At 40.0% G+C, this 24950-nt stretch overlaps 1 protein-coding gene across 1 annotated transcript in view; it reads left to right on the plus strand.

The window, feature by feature from the left end:
- Positions 1-24950, plus strand: part of TUT4 (terminal uridylyl transferase 4) — a 221715-nt gene that overhangs the window by 36923 nt on the left and 159842 nt on the right. Inside the window, exon 2 of the mRNA XM_029946134.1 lies at positions 15395-15499. The gene's annotated coding sequence lies outside the window, so the exon portion shown is untranslated. The remainder of the gene's footprint in view (positions 1-15394; positions 15500-24950) is intronic.

Consider the following 24950-nt stretch of genomic DNA (forward strand, 5'->3'; position numbering starts at 1 on the left):
TGAGCATCGTTTTATGTGTCTGTAGGCCATCTGGATGTCCTCTTTGGAGAAGTGTCTGTTCATGTCTTCTGCCCATTTCTTCACTGGATTATTTGTTTTGTGATTGTGATGTTTGGTGAATTCCTTGTACATTTTCGATATTAGCCTGACAAAGGGATGTTTTGAACAATGAGTAGAAGACAAGGTAAAGGTAAGGGGAATGTGATAGGGACAGTTCAAATGTCTGGATGTGTAAATTTAGGAGAGATTTAATAATCTGGTTGATGCCTACTTTCCTGAATGAAATTATAGTTCTGTAAAATATTCGTTCAATCACTCATTCCACAAATATTTCTTGGTTGAGCCATGTACCCTATACTTCAACCACACTGAACTTCTCACTGTTCCTTACACAATAAACAAAAGCTCTATCCTTCTCTAATATTTGCATACCCACACAGTTCTATGGGAAACCATGTCAGTAAGTCTTAGTCTAGATGAAGGAAGGAAAAAGGGCGTGCGAAGGAAGGCTTCCAGGAGGAAGTATCTTCCAGACACAAGAAAGATGTGTGGTGTGAAAGGGGAGCTTAACAGGTCTCTTAACTGGTCTCATTAGGGGGACAACATGTGTAAAAGCTCAGAGGCAAGACAGCACAGTGCATTTAGACCGAAAGGAGCTTCTCATGGCAAATTCCTACACATTCTTCTTTTCCACTCAGACATGTCCCCTGTTTTTGTGGAGCTGCTCCCAATTATCTCAGGGAGACTTGCATCCTTTCCTATTTCCTGCAGGCTTACAATGTCTTTCCTTAGAGGATTCATTACATAATATTATCATTTATCTAGATTGTAATATTTTGTCTATTTTCCTAAAGACCATAAGTTACTTGAAAGCAGGAAACTATGTCTGATTCTGCTTTATGATAGCAACTAGCAAACAGTCGCAATTAGTAAGTATTGTTGAATGACTGAAGCAATTAACAAACTTTTTATGTGTCTTTCTTCTCCACTGAACTATGTGCTGCTCAGGAGCGGGGATCCTATCTAATAACCTCTAAGAGCCCTCTAGCTTTTGCGTATAGTGAAGAGTGCACACATTTTCAGGGACAGACAAGGAGCAAATGTCAGCTGAATCAGGTATTAGCTATATGATCTTACCCTTCCTTGCCTTCATTTTCCCAATGGTCAAGCGAAGCAATAACTCCATCCTCACAGGGCTTCTGCGAAGGCTGAATGAAACAAAATGTGTATGGTGTGCCTAGCATAATACTCAGCACATAGGTTTTTCCTCACTGTTTGTTTATTTGTTTGTTTGTTTTGAGAGAGAGAGAGAGAGAGAACGGGAGAGGGGCAGAGAGAGGAAGGAGAGGGGGGAGAGAGAATCCCAGCACAGAACCCAATACAGGGCTCAATCTCACAATCCACCATGAAGTCATGACCTGAGCGGAAATCAAGAGTTGTATGTTTAACCAACTGAGCCGCCCGGGCGCCCCTCCTCAGTACATAGTACATGCTGGTTAAATGAATGGGCAGATAGGTGGCATGGCAGTGGTTGAAGAGAAAGTACAGGAAAGGAAAAACAAGGAAAAGATGATGATTCCCTTCCAACCCCAGATGAAGAGGGTTATTTCCCCCTCATCACTGAGAGATGAAGCACTGTACCTCCCATGCAGGGACCCCAAATTCCTATTTACAACCCTCTAACTCAGTGTTGCATGCTCAGTCCCCTTTAGACCTTCCCACTTTCCCCATTGTCTTTTCATTCTATCGTGGAATTCACCTCCCTCACTGGAAGTCCTTGGAAAACAAGGATCAGGATGGATGAATACCTTTGGCTTCTCAGTGCCTGGTGTAATGCCTGGCACATGAGGAATGGTTCTCATTAATTGCATGTGAAGTAGAAATATAAAGGACAATGAGTCTGATGAAAAGGCAACCTACTAATGGGAGAAGATATTTGCAAATGATATATCTGATGAGGGGTTAATAGCCAAAATATATAAAGAACTTATAAAATGCTACACCAAAAAAATTAAATAATCTGATTTAAAAAATGGACAGAAGGGGCACCTGAGTGGCTCAGTCAGTTGAGCATCTGACTTTTAATTTCAGCTCAGGTCATGATCCCAGGGTCATGGGATAAAGAGCCTTGCAGGCTCCATGCTAAGCACACTCTCTCTCTTGCTTGTTCTAAAATAAATAAAGTTTTAAAAACAAAACAATAAAAAATGGACAGAAGACATTTTTCTAAAGAAAATATACAGATGGCCAACAAACATATGAAAAGATTCTCAACATCACTAATCATCACAGAAATGTAAATCAAAACCACAATGAAATATCACCTTACACCTTATCAGAATGGATAGTATCAAAAGGACAAGAAATAATATGTGTTGGTGAGGATGTGGAGAAAAAAGAACCCTTGTGCAATGTTGGTGGGAGTATAAATTGGTACAACCACGGTGGAGAACAGTAAGGAAGTTCCTCAAAAAATTAAAAATAGAAAAAAAATTAAAAATAGATGGGGCTCCTGGGTGGCTCAGTTGGTTAAGTGTCTGACTTCAGGTCAGGTCATAATCTCACTGTTTGTGGGTTTGAGCCCCACATTGGGCTCTGTGCTGACAGCTCAGAGACTGGAGCCTGCTACAGATTCTGTGTCTCCCTCTTTCTCTATTTCTCCCTTGCTCGTTTTCTCTCTTTCTCTCTCTCTTTCTCAAAAATAAAGATTTAAAAAATTTAAAAAAAAGAATGCCACATGACCCAGTGATTGCATTACTAGATATTTACCCAAAGAAAATGAAAACACGAATCCAAAAAGATATATGCACCCCCAGGTTTATTGTAGCATTATTTACAATAACCAAGATATAGAAGAAACCTAGGTATCCATCAATAGATGAACAGATAAAGAAGATGTGGTATATAAATGGAATATTACTCAGCCATTAAAAAAGAATGAGCTCTTGCCATTTGGGACAGCATGGATGAATCTAGAAATTATTATGCTAAGTAAGATCAGTCAAAACAAATACCATATGGTTTTACTTACATGTAGAATTTAAAAAACAAAACAAATGAACAAAAAAAAGCAGAAAAAGACTGATAAATGCAGACAACAACTGGTGGTCACCACAGGGGAAGGGAGTAGGGGATGAGGAAAATGGGTGTAGGGCAGTGGGAGGGGCAGGCTTCCAGGTATGGAATGGATAAATCATAAGGATGAAAGGGATAGAATAAGGAATAGAGCCAATGGGATTGTCATAATGTTGTTTGGTGACAGATTGTAGCTCTACTTGTGGTGAGCATAATATACCATGGAGAGTTGTCAAGTCACTATGTTGTACACCTGAAATTAATGTAACATTGTACATCAACCATACTTCAATTTTAAAAAATAAAAGGAGCAGATTGAAAAAAAAATAAGCTAAATAATACATTCAGGGTAATTATGGGCTCTAATTTAACTCAAAGATATCCCATTAAAAAAAAAAAAATCTTCCCTGGTAGCAATTTTCTATTTGGGGCCAATGACTTGGTTTATTCAAGGACCTTAAAGTGTTGTTGATCTGAACCAAAGAAGATTCAGAAAGCCTTTTCCTGGCAGGAACTCAATCCTTTCTATTATGTGTTTCTTTAAACAAAAAAGGATTATAAAAAAATCTTTTAAAATTGATTCTCTTGTAAACACTCAAAGAAAGAACGTCTGTCCTATGGCTGGGGTAATTGACTCTAAGAATAAAGTGGAGGTGGGGGGGCAGGGGGCCGGGAGAAAGGGAAAAAAAAGAATAAAGTGGAGGTCTTTTCATTGTAAAGACATAAAATGTCTGAATCTTCCCTCCTAATGTATTTAGTATAATTGGTAATAATTTCCCCCTCCTCCATTCCCTGATTGAGAGACAGCTCACTTCCTATTAGAAGAAAACCAGATCACCAACCTGGGAACTTGAGTCTTGGAAAGAGTTTATTTTACTAGAACATGCTTCCAGAGGGAGCGGAAAGCAGGAAGCCTGCATTTTCTCTCTGCTTCAGTCCACCTGGTACCTGGACTTACCGCCGTGTTTGTGATTGGCCTCAGCTTTCCCCCCTTCCTCTTGGGACACTTTGCAGCCTTGGAAATATTTGGGCAGATGCTTCCTGTGGAAAATATTCCACACGGCTGCCCTCTGTTATATGGGTTTCTGGTAGAATCAAAGTTTTGAAGCTGGGCCCCATATTGAGATACTAGGAGGTATATTGTACTTGTGAGGGATCTGTTAGAATATTAGAAAATTCCTTAGAAATTTATTTGCATTGCAAACAACTAAAACCTCTTCTTCAGCAAGCAAACTTTGAAATTTGTTAAATTCCTACCCTACCACTTATTAACTATATAGTTTTGTACAGGTTGCCTACCATCTCTGAAACTCCATTTCTTTTTCTGAAAAAAAAAAATGGGGGGAATAACAGTTTCCACCTCTATGGGTTGTAATGAGGTAGAGAGAAAAGGTATGTGAAAATCGTGGCACACAGTGATCACTAATAAATTATAATTATTATTAACGTCATAACCTGGAGCCAAAGGGTCAGTTCTGCCCAGTTTTTGGGCCAGTCCTGCCTAACCAGTGTAGGGGTAACTGCCTCGCCTCCACTAGCAGATGGGACCAAGAATTAGACCTGGTTTGGGATAGGCCAGACTGGTCCAGTTTGTACACCTGGTCTTCAGCTGCAGTTCTCCTACCTAATACACTTGTCCTGCGGCTGTCAGCCTGCATAAATCCTGCAAATCCTAACCTAGATAGGGAGTGGAGATGGATCCTGCTCCTTATTTTAGCCACTAGCTGGCATATAGCTGTGAAGAGAATGATAACCCAGAACCACAGCATTGCTCCTACCAGACTCTTTTCAATGTTATTTGCTGCCTAGACTGGCTGCCATTTCCACCTGTAAACTGGGGCTTCTTATCACCCATACTGCCTACCCAGACCATGTCTGAGCTCATCACTCTGAACATTGTGCTTTGATTCAAGAAGATATCAGACTCCACCTGACCAGGTCTTTAATGCTCTCTTCCTCTAGCCCAAGAGAAAAAGGAGAAATAGGTAAACATTTATTAGATGCTAGGTAGCTTCATAGATGCATTCTTACTTAGTTTAATCCTAACAACTATATGAGATGGTCTTATTTTTCATTTTTCTTCTTTTTTTTAATTTTTTTAAATGTTTTATTAATTTTTGATACAGGAGAGACAGAGCATGAGAGGGGGAGGGTCAGAGAGAGAAGGAGACACAGAACTGGAGGCAGGCTCCAGGCTCTGAGCTAGCTGTCAGCACAGAGCCTGACGCGGGGCTCGAACCCACGAACATGAGATCTGACCTGAGCCGAAGTCAGGCTTAACCGACTGAGCCACCCAGGCGCCCCTCATTTTTCTTCTTAAAAAGGCTTTTTAAATGTTTATTTTTGAGAGAGAGACAGAGAGAGTGTGAGCAGGGGAGGGGCAGAGAGAGGGGGAGACACAGAATCTGAAGGAGGCTCCAGGCTCTCTGAGCTGTCAGCACAGAGCCCAATGTGGGGCTCAAATCCACAAACCGCGAGATCATGACCTGAGCCAAAGTCAGATGCTTACCAAACTGAAGAGTCTCTTAACATAAGAAGAAATTCAGATATGCAGCACTCAGAATTACAAGTATCCACTATACTAAACAAATATTTATTGAACTTTAAATATATTTTTTTTAATTTTTAAAGAGGCAAGCCAACCTCTTATTGAACTTTTAAGATCATGCCTTGGGAATACAAAGGTGACCAGCATTGGGGCGCTTGAGTGGCTCAGTCGGTTAAGTGTCTGACTTTGGATCAGGCCATGATTTCACGGTTCTTGAGTTCCAGCCCCAAGTGGGGCCCTGTGCTGACAGCTCAGAGCCTGGAGCCTGCTTCAGATTCTGTGTCTTCCCCTCTCTGTGCCCCTCCCCTGATAGCGTTCTCTCTCTCTCTCTCTCTCTCTCTCTCTCTCTCTCTCTCTCTCTCAAAACTAAATAAACATTAAAAAAAAAAAAAAAGAGTGACAATCATCTGCCTTTAAGAGTTCCAAGTCTGGTTTAGTGGGAAACCGATGAGTGAATGGGCAGTTTGAATGCACTGTGATAATGGCCATGATAGAGGAAAAGCAGAGCAGGTTGTGGGGTTACAGAGAAGAGGAACTGGCTAGCATAAGGGAATCAGGAGAAATCAGAGAAAATATTCTGGGGAAAATGATGTCTGAGACCTGAATTAGCTAAGAATTCTGTCCTCCCTCTTACTGTCCCAGGCACCTGTTTTCAAAGCCTTAGCTATGAGGTGCCTTGCTTGGCACCGGGCATCCAATCCAGAACTGTGGACACCATTGCCTGGGTGCCTCAGCCTTTTAGTCTGAGAACAGAGACTGAACACAATTTTCCACAATTAAGAAATTTATCGGGGCGCCTGGGTGGCTCAGTCGGTTAAGCCTCCGACTTCGGCTCAGGTCAGATCTCACGTTCATGGGTTCGAGCCCAGCGTCAGGCTCTGTGCTGATAGCTAGCTCAGAGCCTGGAGCCTGCTTCCGGTTCTGTGTCCTTCTCTCTCTGCCCCTTCCCCTCTCATGCTCTATCTCTCTCTGTATCAAAAATAAATTAAAACATTAAAGAAATTTATCTCCAAATGTATTACATACATTCTATCCTTTGTTAACATTCCTAATCTGTTTTGGAAAATTTTTTTTAATTTTTATGGGTTTTTTAAAATTTATTTTTGAGAGACAGAGAGAGACAGTGTGAGCAGAGGGGGGTCAGAAAGAGAGGGAGATACAGAATCTGAAGCAGGCTCCAGGCTCTGAGCTAGCCGTCAGCACAAAGTCCGATGCAGGGCTTGAACCCACGAACCGTGAGATCATGACTTGAGCCGAAGCCAGAAGCCAGACACTTAACCGACTGAGCCGCCCAGGTGCCCCTCTTTTGGAAATTTCTAAAACTTCCCAGTCAGTTGGTTAAGCATCTGACTCTCGGCTTTGGGCCCAGTGGTGGTGGGATCAAGCCCTGCAGCTGGGTGGCCACTGAGCCTGCTTGAGATTCTCTCTGCCCCCTGTCCTGCTTGCTCGTGCTTCTCTCTCCCAGAATAAATTATATATAAAGTGCCAGAAGATACACACTGGATTTAGCACCATAAGATAATATAAAATTGTTAACTGTTCTACAGTGACTTTAACTTTTGGGACTTATTACATTAAATAAAATATAGTAAAACCAGCCTCATCATCTATAAAAAACAAACAAACAAACAAACAAAAACTTCCCAGCCCGGTGCTAGGCATAAGTAGGAGTTAAACTAAATAAATAAATAAATAAATAAATAAAGGGAAGCCATGTCTGTGCTTTTAAAAATGTTATAATCTGGCTTTGGAGAAAAGTAGGCCTGTAGTAGGACCAAGGATGTGGTCCTTCTCCTGCAGAAGATCAGATGGCCACTCAGACTCATTTCTCATAGGCTGGCATTACCATGGTCTAGGATCCTGACTGTCACAGGAATCCTGGTTTTGTGGCACATAAAGAATGGGTATGTCTCAGATTAGAGACATATCCTCAAACTTACATTGACAAGGCTCGTTGTAACATGCATAAACCAGAAGTCCATTTATTCATCTGCAAAAAAATTATTTGCAAAGACAATTTAATTTGCAAAACAGACCAGAACACTCACATCAGATCAGTGCACTTTCTCTTTCCCTCCAAACATGCTACACTGGAAGCCAAGTATCAGAGAGGAGCTGAGTAGCTCTGGAATTAAAGCATAGGGTGAGTCAATCTCAAAAAAGATCCTCTCTGTCAATGAGTTTGGACCCTCTACTCACTTCAGCTGTTTCTCAACACTGATTGCAAATTAGAATCACCTGGAAAGATTTTTAAAGCACTCATGCCTGGGACCCACTGAGATTCTGATTAGATAGGAATCTTAATTAATTAATTAATCAGGGCACCTGGGTGGCTCAGTTGGTTAAGCATCCGGCTTTGGCTCAGGTCATGATCTCACGGTTCATGTGTTCAAGCCTCGCCGTTGGGCTCTATGCTGACAGCTAACTCAGAGCCTGGAACCTGCTTCAGATTCTGTCTCCCTGTAAAGAATCAGTTAGGTCTGAGTACACGGCTTGATTTTGACCTTTTCAGGATACGTGACGTTGGGCAAAAAGCTTAATCATTCTGAGCTTCATCTGTAAATTAGGCATTATCATGCCTAGTTTTTATAATTGTGATGAGTTATAAAGATGCTTTATGAAAACTCTTTGGCATAACATAGACACTCAATAATAAAACCATTACTATTGGTATTATTGACGGAATCTGTCTCTCGAATGTTAAGGAGTTGTAAGTTCAAGTCCCACGAAAGGTGTAAAGATTACTGAAAAATAAAATAAAGTCTTTTTAAAATTTTTTTAATGTTTTTTTCTTATTTTTGAGAGACAGAGAGAGAGTGTGCGAGCAGGGGAGGGCCAGAGAGAGAAGGAGATACAGAATCTGAAGCAGGCTCCAGGCTCTGAGCTTAGCTGTCAGCACAGAGCCCGACGCAGGGCTGGAACCCACGAACTGTGAGATCATGACCTGAGCAGAAGCCGGACACTTAACCGACTGAGCTACCCAGGCGCCCCTAAAATAAAGTCTTTAAAAAAATAATGACCCATGCTCATAAAAAATTCAAGTAGTACAGAAAAAACACAAGGAAGAAAGTAACAGATCACCCTTAATTGTAACACTCAAAATAACATCTTTAATATATGATGAAAATCAGTCTGGACATTTCTATACGTATTTACACAGCATAATCAACACTTAAAATAATTTCAAAGGGCTCATATTGAACAACATACTTGAAATTAAATACTTAATAAAAAGGTCTTACTGAAGTTAACTTAAGAATAAAACATAATAGAAGAAGTTTATAAATTATATTTATTAAAAGATTATGAAAATAATTGGAATTGCCTTTTTTTAACTACACATATTAATGTTAGACAATATTAACTTATTGTCTGTCATAGTGGGGTGATTAATACTATTATACTTCCCCCATCTCCTCTCTCCTACTGTCTAATTTTTGTGGCTCATTATTTTTACTTTGCCAAGATTCATAATATTTACATTTTATTTTGTAACTATAACTCATCTAGCTGTTTAGGCTTAGTTCTAGATTTAAGTAGATTCCATTTTCATCATCAGTCCCTTATGATAGTTTCTTTTCTTTATTTACATTCATGTCTTGATTGCTGGATTGCAGCATTAAGAGGTTTTTTAAAGAAGGATGCTGGCTTCCTTAAATTATTCCAATTTAATGATGTCTCAGTTGCTTTTTTATTTAAGATGACAACATAGCTGAGTAAGATAGTCAGTTGCTATTTTTGCAATTCTTCTCTTCTATAAATCTAAAATGTTAAATTATTTTGAAACTGTATTTTTAATGTTTATTTTTGAGAGGGAAAGAGTGAGAGAGAGAGAGAGAGAGAGAGAGAGAGAGAGAGAGAGAGAGAGAGAGAAACATGAGCAGGGAGCAGGGTGGGGCAGAGAGTGAGGGGGACAGAGGATCCAAAGAAACCTCTGTGCTGACAGCAGAGAGCCTGATGCAGGGCTTAAACTCACAAACCATGAGATCATGACTTGAACCAAAGTCAGATACTTAATCAACTTAGCCATCCTGACACCCCATAAAATGTTAAATTATTTTGAATTAAAGAGTTAATAATTGGGGCGCCTGGCTGACTCATTTGGTGGGGTATGTGACTCTTGATCTTGGCATTGGGGGTTCAAGCCCCACATTGGGTGTAGAGATTACTTAAAAATAAAATCTTTAAAAATATTTTAAAAATAGAGTTTTAAAATGCAAAATAATAAAACACATTGTTCAGGGGTATGAATATGCATTGAAAGTCTGAAAGCAAGGGTGCCTGGCTGGTTTAGTCCGGAAAGCAACTTTTGACTGTGGTATGGTGAGTTCAAGACCCACACTGGGCATAAAGCTTACTTTATAAATACATACATACATACCTTATACATAAAAGAGTTTCTCTAAAAACTTTTAAGAAAGTCTAGGGGTGCCTTGGTGGATCAGTTGGTTGAGCATCCAATTGTTGGTTTTAGCTTAGGTCATGATCTCACAGTTTGTGATTTAAGCCCCACATCTGCCTCTGTGCTGCTTGGGATTATGTCTCGCTTTCTCTCTTTGCTGTTCCCTTGTTTGTGCTGTCTCTGCCTCTCTCAAAATAAATAAATAAAACTTTAAAAAAATGCATAAAAGCATACAAAGACCACCAACAGAATAGGAGAAGATATTTGCAAATGATGTATCTGATAAAGGGTTAGTATCCAAAATATACAAAGAACTTATAAAACTCAGCACCCTCAAAATAAGTGATCCAATTAAAAATAGATGGGGTGCCTGGGTGGCTCAGTTGGTTAAGCAACAGACTCTTGATTTCTGCTCAGGGCATGATCTCACAGTTCCTGAGATTGAGCCCTTTGTTGGGCTACCTGCTAACAGAGTGCAACCTGCTTGGGATTCTCCCTCTTCCTCTTTCTCCGCCCCTCCCCTGCTTCTGTGTCCTCTCTCTTAAAATAAATAAATAAATAAATAAATAAATAAATAAATAAATAAATATTTTAAAAATTTTTAAATGGACAGAAGACATGAATAGACATTTTTCCAAAGAAGACATACATATGGCTAATGGACATGTGAAAAGACGTTCACTATTACTCATCATCAGGGAAACACAAATCAAAAGTACAATGAAATATCACCTCATACTTATCAGAATGGCTTAAATCAACAACAAAAGAAACAACAGGTGCTGGTGAGTATGAGTAAAAAGGAAAACCTTCTTGCACTGTTGGTAGGAAGACAAACCAGTGCAGCCACTCTGGAAAACAGTACGGAGGGTCCTCAAAAAGTTAAAAATAGAACTACCTTATGATCCAGCAATTGTACTACTAGATATTTACCCAAAGAATACAAAAATGCTAATTTGAAGGGATACATGCACCCCAATGTTTATAGCATATTATCTACAATAGCCAAAACATGGAAAAAGCCCAAATGTCCATCAGCTAATGAATGAATTTTTAAAAATGTGGTATACATATACAATGGAATATTACTCAGCCATAAAAAGAATGAAATCTTGCCATTTGCAATGACTTGGATGGAGCCAGAGGTATTATGCTAAGTGAAATAAGTCAGTCAGAAAGACATATACCATATGATTTCACTTGTATGTGGCGTTTTAGAAACAAATGAGCATAGGGAAAAAAAAAAGAGGCAAACCAAGAAACGGATTTAACTATAGAGAACAGCCTGATGCCCACCAGAGGGGAGCTGGATGGGAGAATGGGTTAAATAGGGGATGGGGATTAAGGAGTGCACTTGTCATGATGAGCACCACGTATTGAATGGGAAGTGTTGAATCACTAAATTGTACACCTGAAACTAATATTACACTGTATGTTAACTAACTGGAATTTAAGCAAAATGAAACCAAAAAAATGCATAGGAATGAAAAATACCAAATTCATGATGCTAAATACTTCTGGTTGCTAAGGGTGGGGAAGAGTGGACCAGGCAACTGTGGAGGAGTATATAGGGGCTTTAATTTTATTGATAATGTTTCATTTCTTCAGTGGATCATGGGAATACAGTATTATTTTTATAATTTTTGTACATCTGAAATATTTCATTAAAAATGAAATATATATGGGCTGCTTGGGTGACAAAGTCAGTTGAGTATCCAACTCTTGATTTCAGCTCAGGGCATGATTTCAGGGACAAGAGATTGAGTCCTGTGTCAGGCTCCAAGCTGAGCATGGAGCTTGCTTAAGATTCTCTCCCTCTCTCTCTCTCTCTCTCTCTCTCTCTCAAAGTAAGATAAAATAAAATAAAGTAAGAAGTAAAAAGGAAATATATAGGAGCACCTGGCTGTTTCTGTTGTTAGAGCATGAGACTCTTGATCTCAAGGTTGTGAGTTCAAGCCCTGCATTGGGTGTGGAGATTACTTTTTCTAATTTTTAAATATTTTTAAATTTATTTTTTATAGTTTTATTGTCAAGTTGTTAAATTTATTTTTGAGAGGCAGAGACAGAACATAAACGGGGTAGGAGCAAACACAGAGGGAGACACAGAAACCAAAGCAGGCTCCAGGCTCTGAAACGTCAGCACAGAGCCAATTTCAGGGTTTGAACCCACAAACTGCAAGTTCATGACCCAGCCGAAGTCTGCCACTTAACTGACTGAACCACCCACGGGGTCTGTGGTGTGGAGATTACTTTAAAATAAAATCTTAATTAAAAAAAAAAGAAATACATAGTTCAATGCCAAAAAGAACATTTGTGATAAGGCCTTATCATATTCCCTTATACAGAATTACCACTAGACAATAGCTAAAACTTGAGCTACCCTCCCCGTGCTCCTGTCTTTGATTTAAGGCCAGAAAGGTGAGTTGAGGGCAGATTGTAAAGGACCTTGAATGCTTGCACTTTATCCTGAGAGTAATAATGAGAAGCTATTAAAAGGCTGCCGGAGGGGGTGGGTGTGGTCAGATTCATGTTTTATGAATCTTACTCTTGCTACAAAAGAGAACAATTGAAGCAGGATTGAGAATAGAAGCAAGAATAAACCAGGAGACTGTGGCAAAGAGGAGGGTGAATGGGGTCTACACTAAGGCAACGGTAATGAGTTTAGTGGGAAAGGAAAAGATAGAAGAGCTAAGAAGGAAATAGCAGCAACAAGACTTGGAGAGTGCGGTAAGTGAGAAGGAAGACTGAAGGATGACGTCTCCTCTGCATTTCCTCATGAATGCTCTTTGTATATTTAAAGTATTTGACATTTAAGTATATATAGTATATGGGCTGCTTGGGTGACAAAGTCAGTTGAGTTATTTTGCTTTTTGTGTTTGTCCTCTGTTTCCTCCGCAGACTGGGTCAAGAGCTATCTTTTCTTTGGCTCCTTCACCACTTAGCCCCATGCCTTGTGCCAGAGCTTATTAGAAAGATAGATTGATAGGAACTGGAGAGGTACTGAGTAAGATGGTCTGGAGCTAGGACCAATAATATTTGATGCTCTGGGAAAGGATGCTGAAGAAAGGTGAATCCTGGGGCTGGCTGGCTATGGCAAGCCTTTGAAGAACTAGAAAGAAGGACCTGAAGCAAGAGGCGAGTTGAAAGGTAGTATAGGAAAAGTGAGCTCAGGAGGAAAGTTTTTTCTTTTCTTCTTCTTTTTTTAAACTAAGCTTTAGGCCCAGTGTGGGGCTTGAACTCACGACTCTGATATCAAAAGCCACATGGTCTACCGACTGAGCCAGCTACGCACCCCAAAAATCCTGATTCTTAATGGTGAATGGGAAGTGCTTCTAACACTAAATGGTGATTCACTAGTTTGATTTTGTTAGTTCCAATCTATCGTAACACCATACAGAACTTCCTGAAAATTGGACCACTAAAATCATACTATAAATAAATAATAGCATTTTATTAATTTATTCATTAATTTATTCAAAATAATTTTTATTGAGCACGTGTTATCTTACAGGCTCTGTTCCAAGTGCTGAATTATGAAACTTCTGATCTATTGGAGAGATGATGATTAAGTGTTTACAAGTGTGATAAATGATACAAATGAGAAATATAAAGTATTATAGTGATGTGGAGAACAAAGGCAACAAAAAAAATTAAACTTCTTTACAACTTAACAGTCCACTGACAAGTACTTGAGCCAGGCAGAATGACCTTCATCCTGGAGCTTAGCTGCCTCCATGTTAATACTTTGCTAGAAGCAAAAGGCAACCTTAGCTTGACTTTAGCACAATCTCCAGGATCCTGTAAAAATCCCTTTGGAAACTTCCTTTGTCTCTATTACCCCAAGATATAGGTTAACCATCATCCTTCAAGCATTTGGCCCAATGATATATGTCTGAAGGGTCTCGTGACTAAGGTTTTACTAGACAGTAGTAAACAACGTTTTCCTAACAACAGCTAGCCCCTCAAGGTCCTAGAAACCTTGCTTCCAAATTCCTTAGAGACTTAATGTTATCCCTAACCCCCTCCCAACTTGAAAGTATATAATTAGTCACTCCTCACAATTTCAGTGCAGCTCTTTCTGCCCACAGGTTCTGTCCCCATGCTTTAATAAAACCACCCTTTGTGCACGGGAGATGTCTCAAGAATTCTTTCTTGACCGTTGGCTCCCAGAGCCCAACATTTCACATCAATAGGACTACATAATAAGAACATCTAAACTTGTCTTTGAGTTGGTGAAGGCTTCCTTCAAAAGTAATGTTTAAGTTGAAATCTGAAGGATGAGTGGGAGTTAGGCAGATGAAGAGCTAGGGAAACGAGTGGGAAGAGACAGTGGGAGTGGCAGTGGTATGGGTTGGGGGGTGGCAGGGGCCAGAGGCTTTAAGGAACCAAATTTTGTTCAGGGAACTGAAAGGTGTGTAATAAAGGTGCTAGAGCACCAAGTATGAGACATGACACAAAGCTGGAAGACTGCTGGAGGACAGCCCATTTAAGACTTTATGGTCATGTTGGACTCTTTACAAACCCTTTCCCTAGGACTGTCTTTGTTCTGGGTACTAGGGATATATAGAATTGAATCAGACTCTAACGTACCTTAATCCCAGGCCTTAAATAGCTCATCAGATGGAGCAGAGACACTTTGACAATGGCAATGCAGCATGATAAATATGATAATAGAGGTACGAAGAGATTTTCATGGGAATACACAGGAGAGGTACTTAAGGAGTAAAAATAGTTTCATCATATTTCCTTTTAAGTTATTTCCTGTTGCTTCCAAACTCATATTACATCAGTCAATTATAGGCCTGAGTTTAGATTAATGTTATTTTGAGGAATACAGAAAAATGGTTTAGCCACTTAGGTAATCAAGCACTTTCTACTATAATTCTTGCTTATGGCTTCTATACTACATTTTCCTTTCTGTTTCACAAACTCTTATTCTTAAACCTCTGCTGAATTCCCCTCTCTCACTTTACCCTAGGTAGAATTAGAAATCTGATTTGTTTGTTTTTTATGTATTTTCTCTAGACTTTTTCTCCCCACTAGATTTATTTTTTATTTTTTAATGTTTTTTTATTTTTGAGACAGAGAGCATGTGAGCGCCTGTAAGCTCTGCAAGTGAGGAAGGGGCAGGGGCATAGAAGATCCAAAAGGGGCTCTATGCTGACAGCAGAGAACTAGATGTGGACCTTGAACTCGACGTACTGTGAGATCATGACCTGACCCGAAGTTGGATGCTTAACTGACTGAGCCACCCAGGTGTCCCTCTCCATTAGATTTCTTAAGCATAGAGACTTTCTCTTATTCATGCTTCAATTGGTCATTCAATAAATATTTATCAAACATCTACTATATGCTGGTTATCCATACAGGTGCTGCAGATTCACTGATAACCTAGATACGACTCGGTCCTTGCTCGAACAGAGCCCTAGTCAAGGGCAGAAGGCAGAAGGCAGATGAGTAAGCGGGCAAGAACAGTAAGTATGACAAATGCTTGTCATGATAAGGAAAGTGTAAAGTACAATGGGGAGCCCAGAGCAAGGAGGCTGTTAGGAGGAAGTAATTTAAGCTAAGAACTGAAGGATAAACATGAATTAGGAAGGCATTCCTCCAGAGCTGAGAGAGAGCACAATACATTTAAGAAACTGAAAGAAATGGGCACCTGGGTGACTCAGTTGGTTAAGCGTCTAACTCGTGATTTCAGCCCAGGTCATGCATGAATCTTGCGGGTTTGTGAGTTTGAGCCCTGGGTTTGGCTCTGTGGCGACAGTAGGGAGCCTGCTTGGGATTCTCTCCTTCTCTCTCTCTCTCTCTCTCTCTCTCTCTCTCTCCCTCACCCCTCCCTTACTTGCATGCACTCTCTCTCTCTCTCTTTCAAAAATAAATAAATAAATAAATAAACTTGAAAAAAAAGAAACTGAAAGAAGTACAATTAAATTAGAAAAGAAAATGAAAGAAGTTTACAGAGCAGTACAACAGGTAGAGACTGGGGAGGGGAGGGTGGCGAGGGACGAGGGGAACAATTAGCAGTAGGTGTTTAACATGATGGTGTACATTTGGAAAATACTATGTAAAAATTTGTTGGATGAATGAATGAGCCATTCCAAAACATGAGAAAGCCAGATGTTTGGGGAAGCCAGGTCTGTGTGTGGTTGCTTGTGCCCTTGTCCTCTGAGAGGTGTTGTAGTGTGCCGGTTAAAAGCCTGGACTCTGACACCAGCTGCTTAGATTTGAATTCTGGCTTTCACTATTAATCGCTAAGGTCATCCTAGACAAATTACATAACCTCTTTTGTGTCATTTACCTTATCTGTTAAGGTAGAGAAGATAATAATATTTCTTAGGATTGTTGTCAAGATTAAACGAGTTAATACTTGTAAAGCTTTGGAACAGAGCCTAGAACTAAGCACTGTCTAAGTGTTTGCTATTATTCATCCATCCATTCACCAAAACATTTCTTGAGGGCTAAGTACTGTGCTAGATGCTGTGAAAATAAGGTGTGGTCTTATTTCTCTTCGGTGAGGGAAGACCATAAAACCTGGTGAGGAAGAAGAGTCACGAGTAAGTGATTACAATGCAATACAATCAAATGAGGTGGTGGGACAAGAGCTGTAGAACTGAAGACTAGGGAGTGACTCGTTCTCTCCAAAGAAGCCAAGGGAGGCTTTAGAGGGTAAAGTGCGTTTATGTTGGGTGACACAGAATGAACAGACTGCCAGCAAAGAAAGGCAATAGGATTTATCAGGCCAAAGAAGCACATGTTTCATAGATTTAGTAAGACGCAAGCCTAAAGCATGTTTAGCAAATCACAAGGGGCATTTGAACATCTATTTTGGTCTGTGTTAGGCACTTTTTGTAAGTTATTTCCTTTACGTTTCATGAAAACTGTTGCCCGCATGTCCACTCCACGTAATACTCATAAAGTACTTAATGTTGCAGTCACTTTGTAGGTATTAACTATATATACTTATGACAACTGTGTGAAATAGGTACTAATATTATTCTCATTTTACAGATGAGGAAATTGAGGCAAAAAGGTCAAGTTCATCATTCAAAGTCATATAGCATTGAAGTAGCAGTGCCAAAGGTCAAACTCACAGTTTCATTCCAGAATTTGTGCTCTTAACCACTATTCTTTTTATTTTATTTTATTTTTTTGATGTTTTATTTATTTTTGAGAGAGAGAGAGAGCGAGACAGCGTGAGCAGGGGAGAGTCAGAGAGAGAGGGAGACACAGAATCCGAAGACAGGTGCTAGGCTCTGAGCTAGCTGTCAGCACAGAGCCCATGGGGCTCGAACCCACAAACCATGAGATCATGACCTGAGCTGAAGTTGGACGCTTAACCAACGGAGCCACCAGGTGCCCCTCTTAACCACTATTCTTCTTCTGCCCCCTCCCCACTCCCACTCACTCACTAGTTGTTGTTTTGATCTACTGTAGACATAGAAACTAGATATCCAAACTTGCTGGAGCTGCATGTGAAGTAAGAGCTGAAGGTCACATTTGGGAACAAAGTGCATAAACTCTACAGTGTATGTAGTCTGCGCAAGACTGAGCACAAAATACTTAAAAATAACTCCTTCCCTTCTCTGACCCTCCCACTTGCCGTAGCCAGCAAGGGTCAGGGTGGGGAAGAGGTGGATATTTATTGAATTACGCAGGATGTCTCAGGCCACACATGTGTCTCAGAGGGACCATTTAAAAAACTTTTTCTAATGTTTATTTTTGAGAGAGAGAAAGAGTGTGATCAGGGGAGGGGCAGACACAGAGGGAGACACAGAATCCGAAGCAGGCTCTAGGCACTGAGCTGTCAGCACTGAACCCCATGCGGGGCTCAAACTCGCGAGCCGTGAGATCATGACCTGAGCCAAAGCCATATGCTTAGCCAACTAAGCCACCCGGGTGCCCCATTTTTTTAATTAAAAAAATTTTTAATGTTTATTTATTTTTCTGGGGATCCATTTTACACTTGGATCCTCCAACCAGCAAGTTGCTCTTCTCTGGAAACAAAAAATTTTAAAATACTCCCTTTACTGTAGGGGAGGACAAAAGTGGGTGGAAAATGCAACACTGACAAGACATGTGACGAAAAGAGGATTATCTAGAGCTAGGCGGAGCCATATTAGTTTACAAAGAGATACATTGGTTCCAGGGGACCATGAAGAATAAGAAGGGAGTTACCAGAGGAAGCAAACTTCCTCAGAAATATGATTGATTAAGACTGCACTTAAAGTGAACCCTGAGCAAATGCAACCATGAAGATTTATTTTTTTAATTTATTTTTTGTGTGAGACACAGGAAGCATGAGGGGGGATGGGCAGAGAGAATGGGGGACAGAGGATCTGAAGCAGGCTCTGCACTGACAGCAGAGAGCCCAATGCGGAGCTTGCATTCATGAACCATGAGATCATGACCTGGGCTGAAATCTAGAGTCAGACACTTAACCTATTGAGCCACCCAGGTGCCCTGCAACCGTGAAGATTTATTTTAAAGTTTCCAGACAAAAAACAATCAGCAGAACTTGGGCAGTGTAAGAAGGAAAGTTCTAAGTCCGACCTGAAGAATTCACCTTAGTTAGGAGGTTTCCCTAGTTGTTGTTGTTTTGTTGTTGTTGTTGTTTTATGGAAGAGGAACTGAAAGTCTAAACCAGAACCTATTAAACCACTTTGAAGATCTTCATATAGATTTATGTGTAAGTCAATGGGTAATGAACTGTATATTCTCATTTCAGAGTTTGGGTTTAATTTTTCTCAGTGAACCCTTATATGACCTTCATAAGGTCTCCAGTTAGAGGGTGCCTGGGTGGCTCAGCTGGTTAAGCGTCCAACTCTTGATATTGGCTTAGGTCATGATCTCACAGTTCGTGAGTTAGAGCCCGCATCGGAGCTCTGAGCTGCCAGTGCAGAACCTACTTGGGATTCTCTTTCTCTCTCTCTCTCTCTCTCTCTCTCTCTCTCTCTCTCTCTCTCTCTCTCTGCCTGCCCTTCCCCCACTCACGTCCCCCACTCAAAATAAATAAATAATCTTAAAAAAATTTTCAGTTAGAGAATCCCTCTATGCATGACCTATAGATAGCAATATGCATGGCTAGATGCTACCATGTACAGTCAGAATTCTGATTCCCGGGGAGGGGAGCAAAAAGAACAGAAAACCTCTTTTTTAGTCTGAGTACAATATATCGAACACAAACTTCCTGACAACTCTGAGGATGCTCAGAGTTTTGCCTGTGAAATTGTTTGAAAGCTAGATTCTCGATAGGTGAATTTATAGCAACGTATGTCCCAGATTTTTGAGGACAGCCCAGATTTCAAATATCCTATCTTGTTGTAACTGTAAGTTTGCTTATAAAATTGTGCTCTTGTGTATCCTAATTTGGATAGAGGGGGAAATATGGGTGTGATATAAGTGATACTTTCTTGACCTTCATGATAAGGATAAATACCAGAAGGAAGTTATGCTGGAGTTTAGAGGGATAATAGTGCTAAGAGTATTCCTAAAGAGTATTCCTTGGCAACAAGGTATAAAAAAAAACCCATCTTTGGTGTGAAAGAGGCTGGGAGAAACTCTTACAAAATTAAGGATGTTGTGTGTGCCATTTGGAGATAATAGAAAAGTCCAAGAGAGAGAAGTTTGGGAACAAAATAGAGAAAGGCTGCTCCTAGTGAAGGTCAGCTATGTCCCAATTGAAGAGGAAAAGGCTGAAAATTGAGAATACCAGAAGGATAGATAGATCTTGAAAGAAAGTTATACAAAGGCTCAGAGGAGAGGGAAAGACGGAGGGGGCGGAGGGAGAGAGAATTAATTAAAAGAGAACCTTAGAGAAAAATGTTAAAAGACAGATTCAGGCAGATGAGAGAGAAAGTTTGTGGGGTGGGTGGGAGGAAAGGAAGAAAAGCTGGGGAGAACCAGAGCGGAAGAGTGAGGTTGGAGTCGGGGGTGGGGAAGCTAAAGCAAACAAGCAGGCCAGGCAAGAGAGACTAAGGGGAAACCTAAAGTTTCTCTCAAGGTCGCGAAAGTCTAAGGGAGAGTTGGGAGAGATCTAAGGCTGGGAAAGGATTTTGGAACTGGATCAAGGTCTGTCCAAACAAGAAACTCAGAGCTGCATTTACTGTCTGTTAGAACTGGTGATCCCTCCAGGGATCCCCTAGAGAGCCTCGGCCTCCTCAACACTGTAAGTGATCTTGGGTCATACTTTCTGGGAAATTGTGGAGACCCAGCCAGATGTTTTGTTGATGTCGTCTCACCTTAAGGAAACTTCTCTTTAAAACATTGTCAGCTTGCAAGATGGGGGTACTTAGTTTAAAAGGTGTGTTTCTCTGGTTCTTGGGAAACATCAAAGTAAGTAAAGTATGGAAGTCCCTGCTTCTCACTAAATCTGGGACTCCTCTGCACTAGCCAGTATTTATTTTTTGAAGGAAAATACTTTTGTAGATACTATGGTCTTTGCTCAGAGATTCTGAGAAGACTTTGTGTGTGTGGGGAGGGAAGAGGGGAGCATGTGTGCTCTTGAATAGGAGTAGGGGATGGACGGAGAGAGAGAGAGGAAGAGAATCCAGAGGAAGGATGCCGCTGTGTGGGGCTCAAACTCAAGAACCTGGAGATAATGACCTGAACTGAAATCAAGAGTTGGGTGCTTAACTGACTGAGCTACCCAGGCACTGCTAGCACCTCTCTTATGTAATATTTTGAAGATGCTAAAATTATATTTACAAAGAATTCTTAGTTATGTGGAGAAATACTTAAGATCAAACATCAAGCAGACATGCGTAGGTGGCTCAGTCAGTTAAGCATTTGGCTCTTGATTTCAGCTCAGGTCATGATCCTTTGGTTTGTGAAAGCCTGGTCAGGCTCTGTGCTGACAGTACTGGACCTGCTTGAGATTCTCTCCCTCTTTCTGACCCTCCATTGCTTATGCTCTCTGTCTCTCTTTCAAAATAAATAAACTTTAAAAAAAAGTCAGTATTTACAAAAATGCTAAAGAGGGGGCATGTGGGACTTTAGCTCAGGTCGTTATCTCTCAGTTCGTGGGTTTGAGCCCCACGTCAGGATCTGGTCTGAGCTTAGAGCCTGTAACCTGCTTTGGATTCTGTGTCTCCCTCTTTCTCGCCCCTCCCCTGCTTGTGCTCTGTTTCTCTCTCTCTCAAAAATAAACAATTTTTAAAACGTATTTATTTATTTATTTACTTACTTCCAAGTTAGTTAGCATATAGTGAAATAATGATCTCAGGAGTAGATTCCAGTGATTCATCAACACCTGGTGCTCATCCCAACAACTATCTTCCTTAATGCCCCTCACCCATTTAGCCCATCCTCCCACCCCTAACCCTTCCAGCAACCCTCAGTTTGTTCTCTGTATTTATGAGTCTCTTATGTTTTTTCTCCATCCATGTTTTTATATTATTTTTGGTTTCCTTCCCTTATGTTCATCTGTTTTGTATCTTAAACTCCATATATGAGTTAAGTCATATGGTATTTGTGTTTCTTGGACTGACTAATTTCTCTTAGCATAATACCCTGTAGTTCTATCCATGTAGTTGCAAATGGCAAGATTTCATTCTGTTTGATTGCTGAGTAATACTCCATTTTATATATATATATATATATATATATATACATCTTCTTTTTCCACTCATCTGTCAGTGAACATTTGGGCTATTTCCATACTTTGGCTATTGTTGATACTCCTGCTATACACATTGGGGTGCATGTGCTCCTTCAAATTAGCATTTTTGTATCCTTTGAATAAATACCTACTAGTGCAATTGCTGGGCCATAGGGTAATTCTATTTTTAATTTTTTGAGGAAACTCCATACTGTTTTCCAGAGTGACTGCACCAGTTTGCATTCCCACCAGCAGAGCAAAGAGATTATCTTTCTTTACATCCTGTCCAAAATCTGTTGTTGCCTGAGTTGTTAATTTTAGCCATTCTGAACTGGTGTGAGGTGGTATCTCATTGTGGTTTTGATTTGTATTTCCTTGATGATGAGTGATGCTGAAAATTGTTTCATGTGTCTGTTGGCCATCTGGATGTCCTCTTTGGAAAAATGTCTATTCGTGTCTTTTGCCCATTTCTTCACTGGATTATTTGTTTTTTGGGTGTTGAGTTTGATAAAATCTTTAAGTTAAAAAAATTTTTTTAATGTCTTTATTTTGAGAGACAGAGAGTGAGCTGGGGAGGGGCAGAGATAGAGGGAGACGGAATCCAAAGCAGTCTCCAGGCTCTGAGCTGTCAGCACAGAGTCCGACTCCAGGCTCCAACCCACGAACCGACCTGAGCCAAAGTCGGAGGCTTAACTGACTGAGCCACCCACGTGTCCCTGACAAATTCTTTATGGGTTTTGGATACTAACCCTTTATTCAATATGTCATTTGTAAATATCTTCTCCTTCTGTTGGTTGCCTTTTGGTTTTGCTAATTGTTTCCTTTGCTGTGCAGAAGCTTTTTTATCTTGATGAAGTCCCAATAGTTCATTTTTGCTTTTGTTTCCCTTGCCTCTGGAGACATGTAAAGTAAGAAGTTGCTGTGGTTGAAGTCAAAGAGGCTGATGCCTGATTTCTCCTCTAAGATTTTGATAGCTTCCTGTCTTATGTTTAGGTCCTTCATCCATTTGGAGTTTATTTTTGTGTATGGTGTAAGAAAGTGATCCAGGTTCATTTTTCTGCATGTTGCTGTCCAGTTTTCTCGGCACTGTTTGCTGAAGAGACTGTCTTTTTTCCATTGGATATTCTTTCCTGCTTTGTCAAAGAGGAGTTAGCCATATGTTTGTGGGTCCAGTTCTGGGTTCTCTATTCTGTTCCATTGTTCCCAGTGTCTGTTTATGTGCCAGTGCCATACTGTCTTGATGATAACTGCTTTGTAATACAGCTTGAAGTCCAGGATTGTGATGCCTCCAGCTTTGGTTTTCTTTTTCAGGATTGCTTTGACTATTCAGGATCTTTTCTGTTTCCACACAAATTTTAGGATTGTTTATTCTAGCTCTGTGAAGAATGCTGGTATTATTTTGATACGGATTACATTGAATATGTAGATTGCTTTGGGTAGTATCAACATTTTAACAATGTTCTTCCAATCCATGAGCATGGAATATTTTTCCATTTTTTTGGTATTTTCTTCAATTTCTTCCATAAATTTTCTATAATTTTCAGCATATGGATAATTCACCTCTTTGGTTAGGTTTATTCCTAGGTATTTTATGGTTTTTAGTGCAATTGTAAATTGGATTGATTCCTTGATTATTCTGTTGCTTCATTATTGGTGTATAGGAATGCAACCAATTTCTGTGCATTGATTTTATATTCTGCAACTTTGCTGAATTCATGAATCAATTCTAGCAGTTTGTTGGTGGAATCTTTTTGGGTTTTCCATATAGAGTATCATGTCATCTGCAGAGTGAAAGTTTGACTTCCTCCTTGCCAATTTGGATGCCTTTTATTCCTTTGTGTTGTCTGATTGCTTCAGTTAGGACTTCCAATACTATGTTGAATAACCGTGGTGAGCGTGGACATCCCTATTGTGTTTGGGACTTTAGGGGAAAAGCTCTCAGTTTTTCTCCATTGAGGAAAAAGTAAACATAAAATTTTTTAAAAATTAAAATGCTAAAGGAAAGAAAACAAAGTTATTAAAAGGAATGAAATAAAACTTTTATTTTTATTTTTGTATTTATTTATTTTAAAAATTATTTTAAAATTTTATTAGTACTTTTAGTATTTAGTATTTTAGTATTTAGTATTAGTATTTACTGAAGGGGAGACACAGTTTATTTATACCATAGGGGCAAGGGGAATACACAGTTAGTAGCAATCTGTATAGGATCAACTACTTATGCAAAAATAATAACCTCCAAAACAAATGACAGTGGTGAGTTTCACTACACTTCCCCAGTGGTTCCAGAATGTGATTATCCCAGGCAATGGCCCCTGGATATGCGATGGTTGGAACTAATATATGGAAGAAAAAGTCACAAACCACAAAAATTTGTAAAGAACACCCTTTCCCGCCCTGCGCGAGGGCACACACACACACACACACACACACACACTTAGATACATTATAGAATCACAGGGTGATCATTATACTTAATTGAAGAAGAAAGCACAGGAATTCTGCTGATAGAGGGAAGATAGAGGGAAAGGCCATGTTCCTGACCACTGTCAACTATATGGGGGGGGGGGAGGCATTCACTCCCCAGAAAAGAAAGGAGTTAGTTTGTCCCCCTCAGGGCACCTCTTCTACCTAACCCACCTCTTAGCCATCCAGGACAGGCCTAGGGCTATTCCCTAACAATGGGAGGGCAGAAGCCAAAAACAATAAGCAAGAGGGAAGTAATATGAACCAATGATTTTTCAAAATTATTTCTATGTCTTCCTCCTTTAACCAAGAGAAAGACTAGAAAGGAATCACTAATGTCACAATCAAAACTCCCTCTCTGTAGGAAGAGTAGATCATGACCTTACTTTCAGCTTGTTTCCCAGACATTATTTGGAAGTAGGCCAGAGTTTTACTTGGACTCTCCTTTCCTTCTGCATCCCCTTAGAAGGATATGTCTATAAAGTCAAGGACAGAACACCCAAACTTATTTTAGCTCTTGTCAAGGTTTACCTTTACAATTCTTGGATTGAAGGCCAATCTGTAACTACACCTCAACTCTGACCAGGAAATTTTAGAGGGAGAATACAATAATAGTCTTGAGGCCCTATTACTATGGTTCCCTTAAAGTCTATATGTGACACAAATTAGTCCACATAGTCCAAATAGTTCCTTCTCAGATAAGGAAGGATACATGCACAAGGGTTAGAGAAAATAGATCGGTACCCACTCCATCCCTGTGTGTGTCGGTCAGCCTTTCCCGGTCTTCTGTTTAGGTCCTAAGAGGCAGTATCCAAATGGAGGTGAGAAGATGTAATTCCTTATGAAGCAAGACACAGCAG

The sequence above is a fragment of the Suricata suricatta genome, chromosome 8 (genome assembly GCF_006229205.1).
Source record: "Suricata suricatta isolate VVHF042 chromosome 8, meerkat_22Aug2017_6uvM2_HiC, whole genome shotgun sequence".
NCBI classification, from domain to species: Eukaryota; Metazoa; Chordata; class Mammalia; order Carnivora; family Herpestidae; genus Suricata; species Suricata suricatta.